We start from the raw sequence: 19,545 nt of genomic DNA, 5'->3' as shown, positions 1-19,545 counted from the left end.
CAACTCCAAAGGGGAGGAGGGAGGGTAGGTGAGAACAATCAGCCTGCTGTCCTCGGAGAACACCTGCTACAGGTATGTATCATTCACTTTCTCCGAGGACAAGCAGGCTGCTTGTTCTCACGACTGGGGTATCCCTAGCTCTCAGGCTCACTCAAAACAAGAACCCAGGTCAATTGAACCTCGCAACGGCGAGGGTACAACAGAAAAATTGACCTACGAAGAACAACTAACTGAGAGTGCAGCCTGACCAGAATAAATTCGGGTCCTGGAGGGTGGAGTTGGATTTACACCCCAAACAGATTCTGCAGCACCGACTGCCCGAACCGACTGTCGCGTCGGGTATCCTGCTGGAGGCAGTAATGTGATGTGAATGTGTGGACAGATGACCACGTCGCAGCCTTGCAAATCTCTTCAATAGTGGCTGACTTCAAGTGGGCCACCGACGCTGCCATGGCTCTAACACTATGAGCCGTGACATGACCCTCAAGAGCCAGCCCAGTCTGGGCGTAAGTGAAGGAAATGCAATCTGCTAGCCAATTGGAGATGGTGCGTTTCCCGACAGCGACCCCTAGCCTGTTAGGGTCGAAAGAAATAAACAATTGGGCGGACTGTCTGTTGGGCTGTGTCCGCTCCAAGTAGAAGGCCAATGCTCTCTTGCAGTCCAATGTGTGCAACTGACGTTCAGCAGGGCGGGTATGCGGCCTGGGGAAGAATGTTGGCAAGACAATTGACTGGTTAAGATGGAACTCCGACACCACCTTCGGCAGGAACTTTGGGTGGGTGCGGAGCACTACTCTGTTGTGATGAAATTTGGTATATGGAGCATGAGCTACTAGGGCTTGAAGCTCACTGACCCTACGAGCGGAAGTAACTGCCACCAAGAAAATGACCTTCCAGGTCAAGTACTTCAGATGGCAGGTATTCAGTGGCACAAAAGGAGGTTTCATCAGCTGGGTGAGGACGACGTTGAGATCCCATGACACAGTAGGAGGCTTGATAGGGGGCTTTGACAAAAGCAAACCTCTCATGAATCGAACGACTAAAGGCTCTCCAGAGATGGCTTTACCTTCCACACGATAATGGTAAGCACTAATCGCACTAAGGTGATTCCTTACTGAGTTGGTCTTGAGGCCAGACTCCGATAAGTGCAGAAGGTATTCAAGCAGGTTCTGTGCAGGGCAAGAACGAGGTTCTAGGGCCTTGCTCTCACACCAAACGACAAACCTCCTCCACTAGAAAAAGTAACCCTTTTAGTGGAATCCTTCCTAGAGGCAAGCAAGACCCGGGAGACACCCTCAGACAGACCCAACGCAGCGAAGTCTACGCCCTCAACATCCAGGCCGTGAGAGCCAGGGATTGAAGGTTGGGGTGCAGCAACGCTCCGTCGTTCTGCGAAATGAGAGTCGGAAAACACTCCAATCTCCACGGTTCTTCTGAGGACAACTCCAGAAGAAGAGGGAACCAGATCTGACGGGGCCAAAAGGGCGCTATCAGAATCATGGTGCCGCGGTCTTGCTTGAGCTTCAGTAAGGTCTTCCCCACCAAAGGTATGGGAGGATAAGCATACAGGAGGCCGGTCCCCCAATGAAGGAGAAAGGCATCTGACGCTAGCCTGCCGTGTGTCTGAAGTCTGGAACAGAACAGAGGCAGCTTGTGGTTGGTCTGAGAGGCAAAAAGATCCACCGAGGGGGTGCCCCACTCTCGGAAGATCTTGCGTACCACTCTGGAATGGAGCGACCACTCGTGCGGTTGCATGACTCTGCTCAGTCTGTCGGCCAGACTGTTGTTTACGCCTGCCAGGTACGTGGCTTGGAGAAGCATGCCGAACCGGCACGCCCAACGCCACAGCCCGACGGCTTCCTGACACAGGGGGCGAGATCCGGTGCCCCCCTGCTTGTTGACGTAATACATCGCAACCTGATTGTCTGTCCGAATTTGGATAATTTGGTAGGACAGCCGATCTCTGAAAGCCTTCAGTGCGTTCCAGATCGCTCGGAGCTCCAGGAGGTTGATCTGAAGATCCTTTTCCTGGAGGGACCACAGACCCTGGGTGTGAAGCCCATCGACATGAACTCCCCACCCCAGGCGAGATGCATCCGTCGTCAGCACTTTCGTGGGCTTGCGGAATTTGGAATGGACGTCCCAGGGTCAAATTGGTCCGGATGGTCCACCCGAGCAGTGAAGTGCGGCAACTGGTGGAGAGGCGGATGACATCTTCTAGATTCCCGGTGGCTTGAAACCACTGGGAAGCTAGGGTCCATTGAGCAGATCTCATGTGAAGACGAGCCATGGGAGTCACATGAACTGTGGAGGCCATATGACCCAGAAGTCTCAACATCTGCCGAGCTGTGACCTGCTGAGACGCTCTGGTCTGCGAAGCCAGGGCCAGGAGATTGGTGGCCCTCGCTTCGGGAAGGTAGGCCTGAGCCGTCTGGGTATTCAGCAGCGCTCCTATGAATTCCAGAGACTGGGATGGCTGGAGATGGGACTTTGGGTAATTTATCACAAACCCCAGCAACTCCAGAAGTTGAATAGTGCACTGCATGGACCGGAGGGCTCCTGCCTCCGAGGTGTTCTTGACCAGCCAATCGTCGAGATATGGGAACACGTGCACTCCCAGCTTGCGTAGGTAGGCCGCTACCACCACGAGGCACTTGGTAAACACTCGTGGGGCAGAGGCGAGCCCAAAGGGCAGCACACAATACTGAAAGTGCCGTGCGCCCAGGCGGAATCTGAGATACTGTCTGTGAGCTGGCAGTATCGGTATGTGAGTATATGCGTCCTTTAAATCCAGGGAACATAGCCAATCGTTTTTCTGAATCATTGGCAGAAGGGTGCCCAAGGAAAGCATCCTGAACTTTTCTTTGACCAGGAATTTGTTCAGGCCTCTCAGGTCTAGGATGGGACGCATCCCCCCTGTTTTCTTTTCCACAAGGAAGTACCTGGAATAGAATCCCAGCCCTTCCTGCCCGGGTGGTACGGGCTCGACCGCATTGGCGCTGAGAAGGGCGGAGAGTTCCTCTGCAAGTACCTGCTTGTGATGGGAGCTGAAAGACTGAGCTCCCGGAGGACAATTTGGAGGCAGGGAGGCCAAATTCAGGGCGTATCCGCACCGCACTATTTGGAGAACCCACTGGTCGGAGGTTATGAGAGGCCACCTTTGGTGAAAAAATTTTAACCTCCCTCCGACCGGCAGATCGTCCGGTACGGACACTTGTAGGGCGGCTATGTTCCCGTGGATCCAGTCAAAAGCCCGTCCCCGGCTTTTGCTGTGGAGGCGCAGGGGGCTGCTTAGGCGCACGCTGTTGACGAGAACGAGCGCGCTGGGGCTGTCCCTGTGCCTGGCGAGGCCTTCGGGCCGGCTGGTTGTACCTACGCTTCGCAAAAAAGTAAGGTGCAGCCTGCCGGGCCCGGGAAAAACATCCACCTGTGGAGGTGGATGCTGAAGGCGCCCGGTGGGAGAGCTTGTCGAGAGCGGTTTCCCGCTGATGCAGTTGGTCCACCATCTGCTCGACCTTCTCACCAAAAATGTTATCCCCCCGGCAAGGGACGTCGGCCAGTCTCTGCTGGGTGCGGTTGTCCAGGTCAGAGGCACGCAGCCATGAGAGCCTGCGCATCACTATACCTTGGGCCGCAGCACGAGATGCCACATCACAGGTGTCATAAATACCCCTGGACAGGAACTTTCTGCACGCCTTCAGCTGCCTGACCACCTCCTGATAAGGCCTGGACTGCTCCGGCGGGAGCTTATCGACCAGGTCCGCCAGCTGTTGCACATTGGTCCGCATGTGGATGCTCATATAGAGCAGGTATGACTGGATGCGGGTCACGAGCATGGAGGATTGGTAGGCCTTCCTCCCAAACGAGTCCAGAGTGCGAGACTCCCGCCCCGGGGGTGCCGAGGCGGTATCCCTCGAACTCCGTGCCCTCTTGAGAGCAGAATCCACGACCGCCGAGTCATGGGGCAATTGGGGCCGCATTAACTCTGGGTCAGAGTGGATCCTGTACTGGGACTCTGCTTTCTTGGGAATGGTGGGGTTAGTTAATGGTCGCACCCAGTTCCGAAGCACTGTCTCCTTGAGGACATTGTGCAGCGGTACCGTGGAGGACTCTCTAGGTGGTGATGGATAGTCGAGGACCTCGAGCATCTCGGCCCTCGGCTCTTCCACAGAGACCACGGGAAAGGGAATGCTGATAGACATATCCCGCACAAAGGAGGCAAAGGAGAGACTCTCAGGAGGCGAGAGCTTCCTCTCCGGTGAAGGCGTGGGGTCCGAGGGAAGGCCCGTAGACTCCTCTGAGGAGAAATATCTAGGGTCCTCCTCTTCCCCCCACGAGTCCTCATCCTCGGTATCGGACATAAGCTCATGTAGCTGAGTCCTGAACCGGGCCCGGCTCGACGTCGAGGCACCAAGGTCTCGGTGTCGTCGAGCGGTGGGCTCCCGCGTCGGCGGGGACGGAGCTCCCTCCATCGACGTCGACGGGGACTCCACCTGCGTGGCGGTCGAGACCGGCACCGCAAGCGGCGGCGGTGTCGACTGCCCCGGCGCCGGGCTAGAGCTCGCCGGCGCCATAGTCATCGGCGCCGAGGGCGCAAGCACCCCCGGCGCCGGCACAGCCTGGCGCATCAGCCCTTCCAGGATCCCCGGAAGGATGGCTCTGAGGCACTCGTCCAGGCCCGCTGCCGGGAAAGGTGGTGGGGCCGGTAGGGGTGTCGGTGCCAGAATCTGATGGGAGCCAGGAGACGACACCGAGGTGCCGGGACCCTGTTGCGTCGGCACCTCTATCACCGACGGGGATCTCTCCTCTCGATGGAGACGCTTCGGCGTCGACTCCTCTCCGATATGCATCGAGGGCGACCGGTGACGGCGCTTCTTATCCTTCTTCCGATGCCCGTCACCGGTGCCGGGAGGCATGGAGGAGGAGGATGACGATCCCCCTCGGTCTCGAGGGACCGGGTCAGACAGGGTTCGGTCCCGTGGGCCATGGGCTGAGGGAGTGACCGGGGCCGACTGCCCACGCGGCCTCTCACCTCTACCCTCACCGGCGGACTGGCGGGCCGACGGGACCTGTTCTCCTGGGGTCGATGCCATCGGTGCCGATGTCTCGGGCATCGATACCGGTACCGAAGGGCCGGGCGTCGATACCGATGCCGTCGAGGTCGACGTCGAGGGGCCGGCGCAAGTTCCAAAAATACGGTCCCGTTGAACTTGCCTCGCAACCTGAGTCCGTTTCCGGAGACCGACACACAGGGGACACGACTTGAAATTGTGCTCCGGCCCGAGGCACTGGAGGCACCAAGCGTGGGTGTCGGTCTGCGAGATGGGCCGGCCGCACCGACCACACTTCTTAAATCCACTCGGGACCTTCGAGGACATCGACGGAAAAATCGCGTCGGCGAAATTAAAGTCGTCGATGGTGGCGGAAATCACACCTCGAAAGATGAAAACGATCGTGCGGCCACTAGGCCGCAACGCAACGTCCCCGCTGGAAGCGAGGGAAAATGGGAGCGCGTGCTCCTTTTTTTTTTTTTTTTTTCCGAAAAGAAAAAGTGGAGCGCGCGGCAACTAAATAAAAGAAGAAATAAAAGAAGAAGTTCGCGTAAACGCGACGGTTTTCCGGGGCTGAAAAAGAGAGAGCGGCACAGGCACGACTCTCTCCAGGCGCGGAAAAAAAGGAACTGGCGGGAGCGGTCGCGCACGGGCGGGAAGACGGCCGCGCATGCGCGGTGGGCGTGCCCTGCGTGCCGACCGTCCCGCGAAGCTTTTTTCCGGTTGGTGGGGGCTGCCGCGGACGTCACCCAGTCGTGAGAACAAGCAGCCTGCTTGTCCTCGGAGAAGCTTCTGTTTATACAGACTCCTGATGCAGACCTAGCAGCCGAAACACAACGTTTGTGTCGAGTCTTTTTACTCAATAAACATTTGATCTCAAGTACACATCTCTCCAGTCTTTGGCATCCGTGGTCAACCTCCCACATTTTTTGCCTTTTTTCTGTGTTTTCCCGTGGGACGTTTGAGTTATCCGCATTTGGGATTCTCTTCATCAGGATGTTCCATGGCACACATCTGTTGTGCAGAGAGTGTAGTGTTAAAAGAGAGGTCTCCTGATTCAACGGAGGGGCTAATTAGAATTATGGTGCCTAGAAGGAGGAGGTATGCCTTTATTCTTTTGCTAGTAGCTCACACTTTGCAAATATTTAAGATGTAACTTCTCATAAATCGTTATTAGGGAAGTGCTATCAGAGTAAAGGAAATCCAGTGGTTAGTGGTGATTAGAGAATGACACGGGGACAAACTTTGTCCCCCGCCCTTTCCCATGGGCTCTGTCTTTATCTGCAGAAGCCTTGAACAATTATGATTTTATATTTAAATCTTCTTATTAAAGTATAAAAAGGAACAATATGCTATAAATTACAAATAGAAAACAATAATACCAGCGAGCAGCTAAAATAACCCTCAACACCACCCTCTACCCTTCCAACCCCAACAATAACTGATTTCTACTACCCCAAGGAATCCTAATCTACCCTGTTAAAATGTCCAGGGGTACAAAATAAAACCCGTTCTGTATGCCTTTAGAGGGGAGAAATATGCCCTATGAAGCACTGTTATGATTTTTTAATCTGTGGATGAATAAGAAGTCATCAACAATCTCAGGATTCAGTCTAGCTCTCCTGTCTTCCCCAGTCCTTCCTGCAATAGAAGATGTCTTCTTGGAAGATGTGCTGGTAGCAGGATATACAGGAAACCCCCATGCAAATTTTGCTAGTTGTGGCCAGCATGTTTGCTTGTTTTTCCAAAAAATCAAAATATCATCTGCATCACTCAAACATAAATAACAGTCCAGTTCATTAACATTCTTCAAAGTAGAAAATGACATGGGGACAAAGTTTGGCCCCGCCCCATGCACGCAAGCTCTGTCCCCATCCCTGTGTCATTCTCTAGTGATGATAATAAAAAAATCACAGAGATGGCTGGATGGAGGTTCTGCACATATTGGGGGGGGGGGAATCCAGGTTCCATCTCCAGACCTGCTTCTTGGGCCAGCTGGGGACATGTAAGAATGCACAGCTTCCAGGAGAGAGGGGGCCCCAGTCATTGTTTACAACCCCACTCATTGACTAAGAGGAAGTTTGTACAGTGGTCCAGAGGCCACCACAGTCGCTGCTTCTCAGTCAGCAGACTGTTACTACCAGTGCATTTTTTTCTAGCAAAAAAAGGTGCCGGTACTCAAATGCTAGGCCACTCTTCAGGGGTGGGGTGATCACTGAGGGACCTACCCCACAATAGCCAGGTCCCCTGCAACCAAAGAATCTATGACAAGGCAGAATTGGTGTGTAGAACCTGAGCTCTTTCATTAAAACATGGGGTCCAATAGGCCAATCTTAGCAGACAATGGACAAGGTGCCCTCTCAAAAAAAGCCCTGGTTACTACAAAGCTGGGCTAGAAGACAAGAAGGAAAGGATTATAAATGGTGGGGGGAGAGGTGGAAGAGGTTGAAACAGTGTGAAAGTAGGCTCCTTGTGCAGGCTGAGGCAGGTTCCAGTTATGCTGAAAAGCTACAAAAAATGTTAGCTGCCTAGAAGAAAGAAAACATTTTATGCGATAGGGATGGTGCTACTGTGCTTCACACATTTTAGCTGTCCCAATTTGCACGGTGTCACCTCGTGCTAGAATCTACCACTTAGTCACTTGCTTAAACTTACTAAAAGAAGTCAAGGCAAACAATATTTCATATCTCAAAAATAAATTTGCATTCTCCCATTTCATGAATTAAATTTTACATGAGTGTCATAATCTCATAACATGTGCAAGACTCATTTTAATTACACCATTTACCAGGACAAGCCAAAAATGAAAATGGTCTCTTGAAATAAATGTTCCAAACTTTTTTTTTTGTATTCTTGTACGAGAGCAAGTTTACCACAACTACCATGCTCTCTTTTGCAAGCTGCCTTTGGAAAGACCCTAAGAAAATAGAAATGGACTGAGATTGACTGCTTGGAAGGGGGTTTTGTCAATGATTAAGCCAGTCATAAAAAAGGGTTTTAGCCATAGATTGGGTGTTGATTCTGCAAATCACGACCCTGTGACAAGTATGAGATGGGGGAGAAAAAGTATGAGACCATGTGACAAGTATGAGACTTTTTCTCCCCCACATACCAAATCTGTAGTGAACACACAGTCTACCGTTTTGTTTTTTTTTAAAGACCCAACGTTGCTTTATTCCAGCAATGAAGAAATAACACACGGTGGTTTATTAAAGTATGAGTGCAAAAACATCATTGTAACTTTTATAAGTCACTGATAGGACCCTTACCCAAACACCAGACCCCATATCAGTCTCAGGCATTCCCTCTCCCCTCCTTTCTAACCCAGCTCCTCTCTTTCTCTCCCTGGGCCATCTGGCTTACTGTCCTGCACTTCCTTCCAGCCTGTATTGCCATATACCACTTTGCATCTGCTCGGTGCTTATAACAGTACTAGGAAAGAAGGCCCGTTTCTCTGAGCAATGAAACGGGCGCTAGCTTCTTTTTTTTTGGGGGGGGGGGGGGGGTGACTCACATACGGAGATCAGTGGCGATTTTCCTGGGCCGCCCCGTGGCTCGTCACGGTTGTAGGTGGTTCGTTTGCTGCCGCTGTTGTTAGCGTTGCTCTGTGTGGGTGTCGATGTTCCTGTGCCGCCCTCGACGTCATCGCGTTTTGACGCGAGGGCGAAGCACAGGTACAGTAATAAAACTCACCCTTAACGTTTGCTCCGCCCTCGTCATGATGTTTGACTCGAGGGCGGGACCTGGTGGCTTCACCACCACGAACCTTCAAACCTGAAGGAACTGTTGTCAGTGGCTTGGCTTCACTGACGTCAGTGTCCTCGGAACGTTGAGGGTGAGTTTTATTATAGTAGATGTGCACGTGCAGCCAACTGCTTTGAAAGCAGACATCACCTTGGGGAGATATATATATATATATATATACTGGCAGAAAGTTGCTCACGCAAGCTCTGAACCCTCCCTCTGATGCAAGAGGAATGAGATGCTGCTGGCGAAGACCTAAATGGATTTAAAAGTACTGGGAGGGATTGGGGGAGTTACATGACCCCTGATCGCCTGGGGGGGAAGGGAGAGATGCCAGGCAGGGGCGGAGTTCTTGTCCAGATACACCCCTGTGGGTGTATGGATATATATATATATATTTCTCCGAGGACAAGCAGGCTGCTTGTTCTCACTGATGGGTGACGTCCACGGCAGCCCCTCCAATCGGAATCTTCACTAGCAAAGTCCTTTGCTAGCCCTCGCGCGCATGCGCGGCCGTCTTCCCGCCCGAAACCGGCTCGAGCCGGCCAGTCTTCTTTTGTCCGCACTCGGTACGGTCGTGTTTTCGCCGTGTCGAGCCCCGGAAAGTCGACCTCGCGCGTCCTTTGTCTTTGACGTGTTGTTTTTTCTTCGGAAAATCTTTCAAAATTGTTGGGAAGTGCTCCGGAAGCCCCCTCGGGTTTCGTTTTCCCCTTCCCGTATTTTCAGACTTTGCCCCGGTAAGTTTTCTTTTGTCGTCGGGGTAGGCCTCTTTTCGGCCTCGGTCGAGATTTTTCTCCCTCAAAGTTTTGGTGCTCATTTTCGTCATTTCGGATTTTGATTTCGCCGGCGTGATTTTTCCGCCCATGACATCGAAGCCTTCCAGCGGCTTCAAGAAGTGCACCCAGTGCACCCGGGTTATCTCGCTCACTGACAGGCACGCGTCGTGTCTTCAGTGTCTGGGGGCCGAGCACCGCCCTCAGGCCTGTAGTCTGTGTTCCCTTTTGCAAAAGCGGACTCAGGTAGCGAGATTGGCCCAGTGGAACGTTTTGTTCTCGGGCTCTTCGTCGGCATCGGCACCGGGGGTATCGAGTGCATCGACGTCTTCAGCGTCCAGAGCTTCATCCTCGGCCGCCAGTGCATCGAGTGCATCGAGGCATCGGCCCTCTGCATCGGCGCCGAGACATCGGATAGCTGCATCGCCGTCGGTGGTACCGGGACCTCGTCTGCTGATGTCGTCGGACGGTGGTGCATCGTCGGGAGTGCAGGTGAGGGCTGTCCATTCCCCTGCTGGTGGCGGTGAGCCTCCGGGTGGGTCTCCCCCTACCCTGAGGGCTCCTGCGGTACAGCCCCCCCGAGACCGACCTCCTTCGGCCTCGGCCCCGAGGAAGCGACGGCTGGATTCTACGTCCTCCTCGTTGGTACCGGGAAGCTCCGGTGACATGCTTCGTTCCAAGAAATCGAAGAAGCATCGTCACCGGTCCCCTTCCCGTGTCGGTACCGAGAGCTCTGGGTCGCCGAGGGAGTCGGCACCCAGTAGGCATCGGCACCGAGAGGACCGCTCACCCTCTGTTCAGGAGGTGTCGATGCGCTCCACTCTGGACAGCCCGGAACAGCCTCCACGCCCGGAACAGGTTCTGATGTCGACGCCTGCATCGACTTCCATGCCTTTCTCCGCAGCCGCTCTGAACGAGAGCCTCCGGGCCGTTCTCCCAGAGATCCTGGGAGAGCTGTTGCGCCCTACCCCTCCGGTACCGGCGGTGCTTGCGCCACCGGTACCGTCGAGCGTGGCGCCGGCTGGTCCATCGCCCGAGGTGAGGTCTCCGGCGTCGGTGCCGCGTGCGGTGCCGGCTGCCGTCGCCTCCCAGGAAGGCTCCCCGACTACGTCGGCGGAGGGAGCTTCGCCGATGCGGGCGAGGGAGTCTACCTCTCGACGCCCCCATCATGGACGTGGCTCCACGGAGTCGAGTCGGGCATGGTTGCAGACACAGGTCCGTGAACTTGTGTCTGACACCGAGGGTGAGGCCTCGTGGGAAGAGGAAGAAGACCCCAGATATTTCTCTGACGAGGAGTCTGAGGGTCTTCCTTCCGATCCCACTCCCTCTCCTGAAAGACAGCTTTCTCCTCCTGAGAGTCTGTCTTTTGCTTCCTTTGTCCGGGAGATGTCTACGGCCATCCCCTTCCCGGTGGTTGTGGAGGACGAGCCCAGGGCTGAAATGTTTGAGCTCCTGGACTATCCTTCTCCACCTAAGGAAGCGTCCACTGTTCCCTTGCACCATGTCCTAAAAAAGACATTGCTTGCGAACTGGACAAAACCCTTAACTAATCCCCACATCCCCAAGAAGATCGAGTCCCAGTACCGGATCCATGGGGACCCAGATCTGATGCGCACTCAGTTGCCTCATGATTCTGGAGTTGTGGATCTGGCCCTAAAGAAGGCTAAGAGTTCTAGGGAGCATGCTTCGGCGCCCCCGGGCAAGGACTCTAGAACCTTAGACTCCTTTGGGAGGAAGGCCTACCATTCTTCTATGCTCGTGGCCAAAATTCAGTCTTACCAGCTCTACACGAGCATACACATGCGGAACAATGTGCGGCAGTTGGCGGGCTTGGTTGATGCTCTCCCCCCTGAGCAAGCCAAGCCTTTTCAGGAGGTGGTCAGGCAGCTGAAGGCGTGCAGAAAATTCCTGGCCAGAGGGGTGTATGACACCTTTGATGTTGCGTCCAGGGCCGCTGCTCAAGGTGTGGTGATGCGCAGGCTCTCATGGCTGCGTGCCTCCGACCTGGAGAATAGAATCCAGCAGCGGATTGCGGACTCGCCTTGCCGTGCGGATAACATTTTTGGAGAGAAAGTCGAGCAGGTGGTAGAGCAGCTCCACCAGCGGGACACCGCATTCGACAAGTTCTCCCGCCGGCAGCCTTCAGCCTCTACCTCTACAGGTAGAAGATTTTTTGGGGGAAGGAAGACTGTTCCCTACTCTTCTGGCAAGCGTAGGTACAATCCTCCTTCTCGACAGCCTGCGGCCCAGGCTAAGCCCCAGCACGCTCGCTCTCGTCAGCACCGTGTGACTCAGCAAGGCCCCTCGGCTCCCCAGCAAAAGCAAGGGGCGAGCTTTTGACTGGCTCCAGCAGAGCATAGCCGACATCCAAGTGTCAGTGCCGGGCAACCTGCCAGTCGGAGGGAGGTTGAAAGCTTTTCACCAAAGGTGGCCTCTCATAACCTCCGATCAGTGGGTTCTCCAAATAGTCCGGCAAGGATACACCCTCAATTTGGCCCTCGAAACCTCCAAATTGTCCACCGGGAGCTCAGTCTTACAGCTTCCAGCACAAGCAGGTACTTGCAGAGGAACTCTCCGCCCTTCTCAGCGCCAATGCGGTCGAGCCCGTGCCATCCGGGCAAGAAGGGCTGGGATTCTATTCCAGGTACTTCCTTGTGGAAAAGAAAACAGGGGGGATGCGTCCCATCCTAGACCTAAGGGCCCTGAACAAATATCTGGTCAAAGAAAAGTTCAGGATGCTTTCCCTGGGCACCCTACTTCCCATGATTCAGGAAAACGATTGGCTATGCTCTCTGGACTTGAAGGATGCCTACATACACATCCCGATACTGCCAGCTCACAGACAGTATCTGCGATTTCAGCTGGGCACACGTCACTTCCAGTACTGTGTGCTACCCTTTGGGCTCGCCTCTGCGCCCAGGGTGTTCACAAAGTGCTTGGCTGTAGTAGCAGCAGCACTTCGCAGGCTGGGGGTGCACGTGTTCCCATATCTCGACGATTGGCTGGTGAAGAACACGTCCGAGGCAGGAGCCCTGCAGTCCATGCAGATGACTATTCGCCTCCTGGAGCTACTGGGGTTTGTGATAAATTACCCAAAGTCCCATCTTCTCCCGGCACAGAGACTCGAATTCATAGGAGCTCTGCTGGATTCTCGGACGGCTCGCACCTATCTCCCAGAGGCGAGAGCCAACAACTTGTTGTCCCTCGTCTCGCGGGTGCGAGCGTCCCAGCAGATCACAGCTCGGCAGATGTTGAGATTGCTGGGCCACATGGCCTCCACAGTTCATGTGACTCCCATGGCCCGCCTTCACATGAGATCTGCCCAATGGACCCTAGCTTCCCAGTGGTTTCAGGCTGCTGGGGATCTAGAAGACGTGATCCACCTGTCCACGAGTTTTCTCGAATCCCTGTATTGGTGTACGATTTGGTCCAATTTGACTCTGGGACGTCCTTTCCAAATTCCTCAGCCACAAAAAGTGCTGACCATGGATGCGTCTCTCCTGGGATGGGGAGCTCATGTCGATGGGCTTCACACCCAAGGAAGCTGGTCCCTCCAGGAACGCGATCTACAGATCAATCTTCTGGAGTTGCGAGCGATCTGGAACGCTCTGAAGGCTTTCAGAGATCGGCTGTCCCACCAAATTATCCAAATTCAGACAGACAACCAGGTTGCCATGTACTACGTCAACAAGCAGGGGGGCACCGGATCTTGCCCCCTGTGTCAGGAAGCCGTCAGCATGTGGCTCTGGCCTCGCCGTCACGGCATGGTGCTCCAAGCCACATATCTGGCAGGCGTAAACAACAGTCTGGCCGACAGACTGAGCAGGATTATGCAACCTCACGAGTGGTCGCTCAACTCCCGAGTGGTGCGCCAGATCTTCCAAGCGTGGGGCACCCCCTTGGTGGATCTCTTCGCATCTCGAGCAAACCACAAAGTCCCTCAGTTCTGTTCCAGGCTTCAGGCCCACGGCAGACTGGCATCGGATGCCTTCCTCCTGGATTGGGGGGAGGGCCTGCTGTATGCTTATCCTCCCATTCCTCTGGTGGGGAAGACTTTGTTGAAACTCAAGCAAGACCGAGGCACCATGATTCTGATTGCTCCTTTTTGGCCGCGTCAGATCTGGTTCCCTCTTCTTCTGGAGTTATCCTCCGAAGAACCGTGGAGATTGGAGTGTTTCCCGACCCTCATCACGCAGGACGAAGGGGCTCTTCTGCATCCCAGCCTCCGGTCCCTGGCTCTCACGGCCTGGATGTTGAGAGCGTAGACTTTGCCTCTTTGGGTCTGTCAGAGGGTGTCTCCCGTATCTTGCTTGCTTCCAGGAAAGATTCCACTAAGAGGAGTTATTTCTTTCTATGGAGGAGGTTTGCCGTCTGGTGTGACAGCAAGGCCCTAGATCCTCGCTCTTGTCCTACACAGACCCTGCTTGAATACCTTCTGCACTTGTCTGAGTCTGGTCTCAAGACCAACTCTGTAAGGGTTCACCTTAGTGCAATCAGTGCATACCATTACCATGTGGAAGGTAAGCCGATCTCGGGACAGCCTTTAGTTGTTCGCTTCATGAGAGGTTTGCTCTTGTCAAAGCCCCCTGTCAAGCCTCCTACAGTGTCATGGGATCTCAATGTCGTTCTCACCCAGCTGATGAAACCTCCTTTTGAGCCACTGAACTCCTGCCATCTGAAGTACTTGACCTGGAAGGTCATTTTCTTGGTGGCAGTTATTTCAGCTCGTAGAGTCAGTGAGCTTCAGGCCCTGGTAGCCCAGGCCCCTTACACCAAATTTCATCATAACAGAGTAGTCCTCCGCACTCACCCTAAGTTCTTGCCAAAGGTCGTGTCGGAGTTCCATCTGAACCAGTCAATTGTCTTGCCAACATTCTTTCCCCGTCCTCATTCCTGCCCTGCTGAACGTCAGCTGCACACATTGGACTGCAAGAGAGCATTGGCCTTCTATCTGGAGCGGACACAGCCCAACAGACAGTCCGCCCAATTGTTTGTTTCTTTTGATCCCAATAGGAGGGGAGTGGCTGTGGGGAAACGCACCATATCCAATTGGCTAGCAGATTGCATTTCCTTCACTTACGCCCAGGCGGGGCTGGCTCTTGAGGGTCATGTCACGGCTCATAATGTTAGAGCCATGGCTGCGTCGGTAGCCCACTTGAAGTCAGCCTCCATTGAAGACATTTGCAAAGCTGCGACGTGGTCTTCGGTCCACACATTCACATCTCATTACTGCCTGCAGCAGGATACCCGACGCGACAGTCGGTTCGGGCAGTCAGTTCTTCAGAACCTGTTTGGGCTTTAGGATCCAACTCCACCCCCCGAGGGCCCTGTTTGTTCTGTTCCAGGCTGCACTCTCAGTTAGTTGGTAAATTTTTTAGGTCAATCTCAGTTATGTCCTCGCCGTTGCGAGGCCCAATTGACCATGGTTGTTGTTTTGAGTGAGCCTGGGGCTAGGGATACCCCATCAGTGAGAACAAGCAGCCTGCTTGTCCTCGGAGAAAGCGAATGCTACATACCTGTAGAAGGTATTCTCCGAGGACAGCAGGCTGATTGTTCTCACAAACCCGCCCGCCTCCCCTTTGGAGTTGTGTCTTCCCTTGTATCTCTTTTGCTACATATGAGACTGGCCGGCTCGAGCCGGTTTCGGGCGGGAAGACGGCTGCGCATGCGCGCGAGGGCTAGCAAAGGACTTTGCTAGTGAAGATTCCGATTGGAGGGGCTGCCGTGGACGTCACCCATCAGTGAGAACAATCAGCCTGCTGTCCTCGGAGAATACCTTCTACAGGTATGTAGCATTCGCTATATATATATATATATATATATATATATATACTGGCAGATTTAGGGGACATTTTCTTTATGACATCTAAGTCGAACTTTGGAAGTTTTACGGTAAATGTCCCAAATCTGAATAGTAAATGTAACCATTTTTGAAAAAAAAGAAAAAATGTCTCTTTTTCAAAAGTACCATTTTGAACAAGGTTTTGTGCTTTGTGCGTTTATCCTTGTAGGCCATTTTTGGGGAAAAATGCAGAAGTTAAAAATGCACAAAATCAAACCACTGGGATATAGGAGGGGCCAGCATTTTTAGCAAACTAGTCCCCCAGACAGCCCAGGAGAGCAATGGGTCACTCTAGGGGACACTGCTATGGAATTCATATAAATACTCCCAGGTACACATCTCACTGTTTCTCCCTTATATAGTCTACTGAGCCCCCCCCCCAAACCCACTACCCCCAACTGTACACCATTACAATGGCTCTCATGGGTGAAGGGGGCACCTATATGTGAATACAGTGGGTTTTTAGTGAGTTTTGGAGGGCTCACAGTTTCCACCACAAGTGTAACAGGTAGGGGGAGATAGGTGGACCCAGACCCATATCTACAGTGCACTGCACCCACCACTGGACTATTCCAGGGACCTGTATGTTGTTCTAATGGACCTGAGTATAAAATCTAAGGCTGTCATGGAGGCTGGTGAGTACTAATTTTATATTTATTCACATTTTCTTGGGGGGGGGGGGGGGGAGGAATCAGTGATCACTGGGGGAGTAAGGGGGGCATCCCTGAATCTCTCCAGTGGTTAGTCACTTAGGACACCTTTTTGTATCTTATTTATTAGAAAAACAGGTCTAGACCAAAAGTTTTGTTCCATTATGGCTGTAAAATGTTGTTAGGCACACCCTAATCTTGCCTTCGAAATGCTCCTACATGCAAAATAGGTATTTGAACATTTCTAGAAGAAATTCATCCAAATGCTGCTTTATGACACTTTTTGGGTGTTTTTCTTTTAAAAAATGAGCCCCTTAGTTAAGGTTAAATGCTTGTTTGTTTATTTCAAATATTTATAAACCACACATGTTCAGCGCTGCGTGCATCTGGTAGCGCTATATAAATGCTATTAGTAGTAGTAGTAATCCTATCGTATTTGATGGTGTACAAATGAACATACAAAATAAAACGAGCAAATAAACATTTCAACAATGAAAAACATAAAATATAACTAAAAACTAAACATAGTTTCAGATTAAATCAACCAGATCAAATTTGCCCTGTTCAAAACATATCACATTTAAAATGCCTGCTAAAATAATGTTTTCAAATCACGCTTAAACTGTGAGCAAGTTTGTATACACCTCAAAGTAAACTCTGGAATAATCTTCCAGTTAAGTCCAATAACTTTATATTAGAAAAATATAGATCCTCAATGCTCAATCTGTCTAAAAGATGGAACTTCAAACAAGTTTAAGCTAGCTGATCTAAGTGCATGCATGGGCTGATAAGTAGCATTGAAACAATGGTAGGTGAGACTAAATTGTTAAAAACTTTGAACATGAGCAGCAGGGGCGTATCTGAGGTTCGGCGGTAGGGGGGGCAGGGGCTAGAGTGAGGGGGCACATTATAGCCCCCCCGGCCACCACCACCCCTACCGCCGTCAACCCTCCCCCGCCTACCGCGGTCACCTACCCCCGCCAAGGTCCGCTTCCTGCTGCCTTTTTAAAGTTCTTCTTCCTCGTGCTGTTGAAAGCTGCATCCCTTCCAGTTTCGGACGGAGTCTGACGTGGCCCCACGCAGACACACCCCTGATTAGCAGCAAGATCTTAAACATGATGTTCAATTGGTAACCAATGAAGGGCCTTCGAAACTGGAATATGACAAAATCGAGAAAAGCCACAAGCAACTCTTGAAGCAGCATTTTGTGCTGTCTGCAAAGCTCACAGATGATTCTTATTTAATCCTAACTGTAAGCTATTGCAATATCTCGCAGCCTTGAAGTTAAACTGTTTCAGTTTGATACCCAGTTATAGTGATCTGCCCTCCCCCCCCAGAAGTTGCAATGAGGTAGGCCACCTGGACCCTGGCTCAACCATCTTTTCTGCTGTGGGTTTTCATGCTATTCCAATACAGCTGATACCAGCAGGGCACAGCGCAGCTCTCCAAGTTTGAGCTGTGTGGGTGCCTGCATTGATATCTCTTGTGAGATCAATGCAATAATACAGCTTGTTTTGGAGAGGGCACAGCTTTGTAGTGAGGTGGTGATAGAGGTGGGTGGCTGGTGAGGGTCTAGCAAGCAGGGCTGGGGAGTATGAGCTAGCTGATGTACAGACAGATTGGCTAGAAATCAAGGCTAGTTGGTTGGGGGAATGACTGGTTAGAAGGGGGCATACTTGCAGGCAAGTGGACACGGGAGAGGGTTAGCTGTGTGTGTATATGAGAGAGAGAAGAGAAGAAGTGGGGAGGGATGTGAGAGGTAGCAAGACCAAGTCTTCTCCTTCAAATCTGCATTTTGCTCTACTTCTGGAAACCTCTCTCCCTTCCTTCCCTGCCCTCTTCCCTCATCCTAGATCCTCCCACCTTTCAACTACCCTCCCTCTCCTCCCATCTCTGGTCTTTCACCTTAGTACATAAGTACATTGCCTCCGGTACAAAATTTGATTGTGAGCCCCTCCAGGGACAGAGAAATACACAGTGTACATGAATGTAACTTGCCTTGAGCTATTGCTGAAAAAGGTGTGAACTACTACAAAATAAATACATAACTATTGCCATACTGGGACAGACCAAAGGTTCGTCAAGCCCAGCATCCTGTTTCCAACAGTGGCCAATCCAGGTCACAAATACCTGGCAAGATCCCAAAAAAGTACAAAACATTTTATGCTGCTTATCCCAAAAACCTGTATACAATATGTAAGCCGCATTGAGCCTGCCATGAGTGGGAAAGCGCGGGGTACAAATGTAACAGAAAAAATAAGCAGTGGATTTTCCCCAAATCCATTTTAATAATGGTCTATGGACTTGTCCTTTAGGAAGCTATCCAAACCTTTTTTTTAAACCCCGCTAAGTTAACCGCCTTTACCACATTGTCTGGCAACAAATTCGAGTTTAATTACACATTGAGTATTTACTGACCCATAGGTGCAGAATTTATACTGGGTTTGCTCTTAAGGTAGGGGATGCTGGGTATGACCTCAATCTCTAATTTATTGCTAACATTTTTCTCAATATTTGCATTGCTGCCAAGGAGCTTCCTTTCCAAGCTTGCACAGTTGAAAATATACAGGCAACATATCAGAGTAAGCTAGGAAGTTCTCTTCAATCAGAGCAGTGTTGCCAAATATAATTGTGACTTTTCTGGATTTTTATTCCACATTTTCCTGCTTTTCAATTGCATCCCTGGGTGAGAATATTCCACCCCTTATGTAGTACAGAATCAACACTTAGTTCTGAAACTTCTGAGAGCAATGTTAGTTTTGTGTTTTCTGATACTAAGCTATTTTATTATATTTACTTATATTCATTTGCTATTCCAGTTACTTAAGGTGAATTACATAATGATACACCACTCTTTGCACAAATCATATAATGGAAAATAAGAAATTGGGTGTGAAAGCTGGAGTGGAGCTTGGTTTTGGCCTGCTTGAACCTCTCTTCCTCTGTGACCCCCCTCCCCCCAAAAAAACAACATTCTGCTGCCCCTGCCCGGGTAATCCAGCGATGTGACAACAGTAATCAATCCTCAGTATTCACATGGTCCACATTTGCTTATTTGCGTGAAATAGAGTAACCCATTGTTTTGCTATTCACGGGCACCTCGTCATAGGAGGTGAAAAGGTTTGAGATTCTCAGTGCACAGCATTGGGATAGGGTTCAGCATAGCAACACTACCTCTTTGTTTTCACAGATACCGCTGTGTTAAGACACGCGTTTGTGAAGCATCCTTTAATCCACGGTTTTCCACTTCTATGCTATTTGTGATTACAAATGGTACCCAAGCATACATTTTTAAATGTTGTGTTTAAATGTTTTCAGTGTTTGTTTTCAACAGAAGACACTACATACTGTACTATTAGTGAAAATAGTGTATAAAATAAATTTATACAACACACAATACAATAAGTAATCTGTCTTTTTACAAGGAGGGTACATAAAGTGATGTATTTCAAGTGTATGGTGAACAGATCTGTCAGGAACCTAGC

The sequence above is a fragment of the Microcaecilia unicolor genome, chromosome 8 (assembly GCF_901765095.1).
Source record: "Microcaecilia unicolor chromosome 8, aMicUni1.1, whole genome shotgun sequence".
Lineage (NCBI taxonomy): Eukaryota > Metazoa > Chordata > Amphibia > Gymnophiona > Siphonopidae > Microcaecilia > Microcaecilia unicolor.
The sequence above is the reverse complement of the archived record's forward strand: the minus strand, read 5'-3'. Positions refer to the sequence as shown.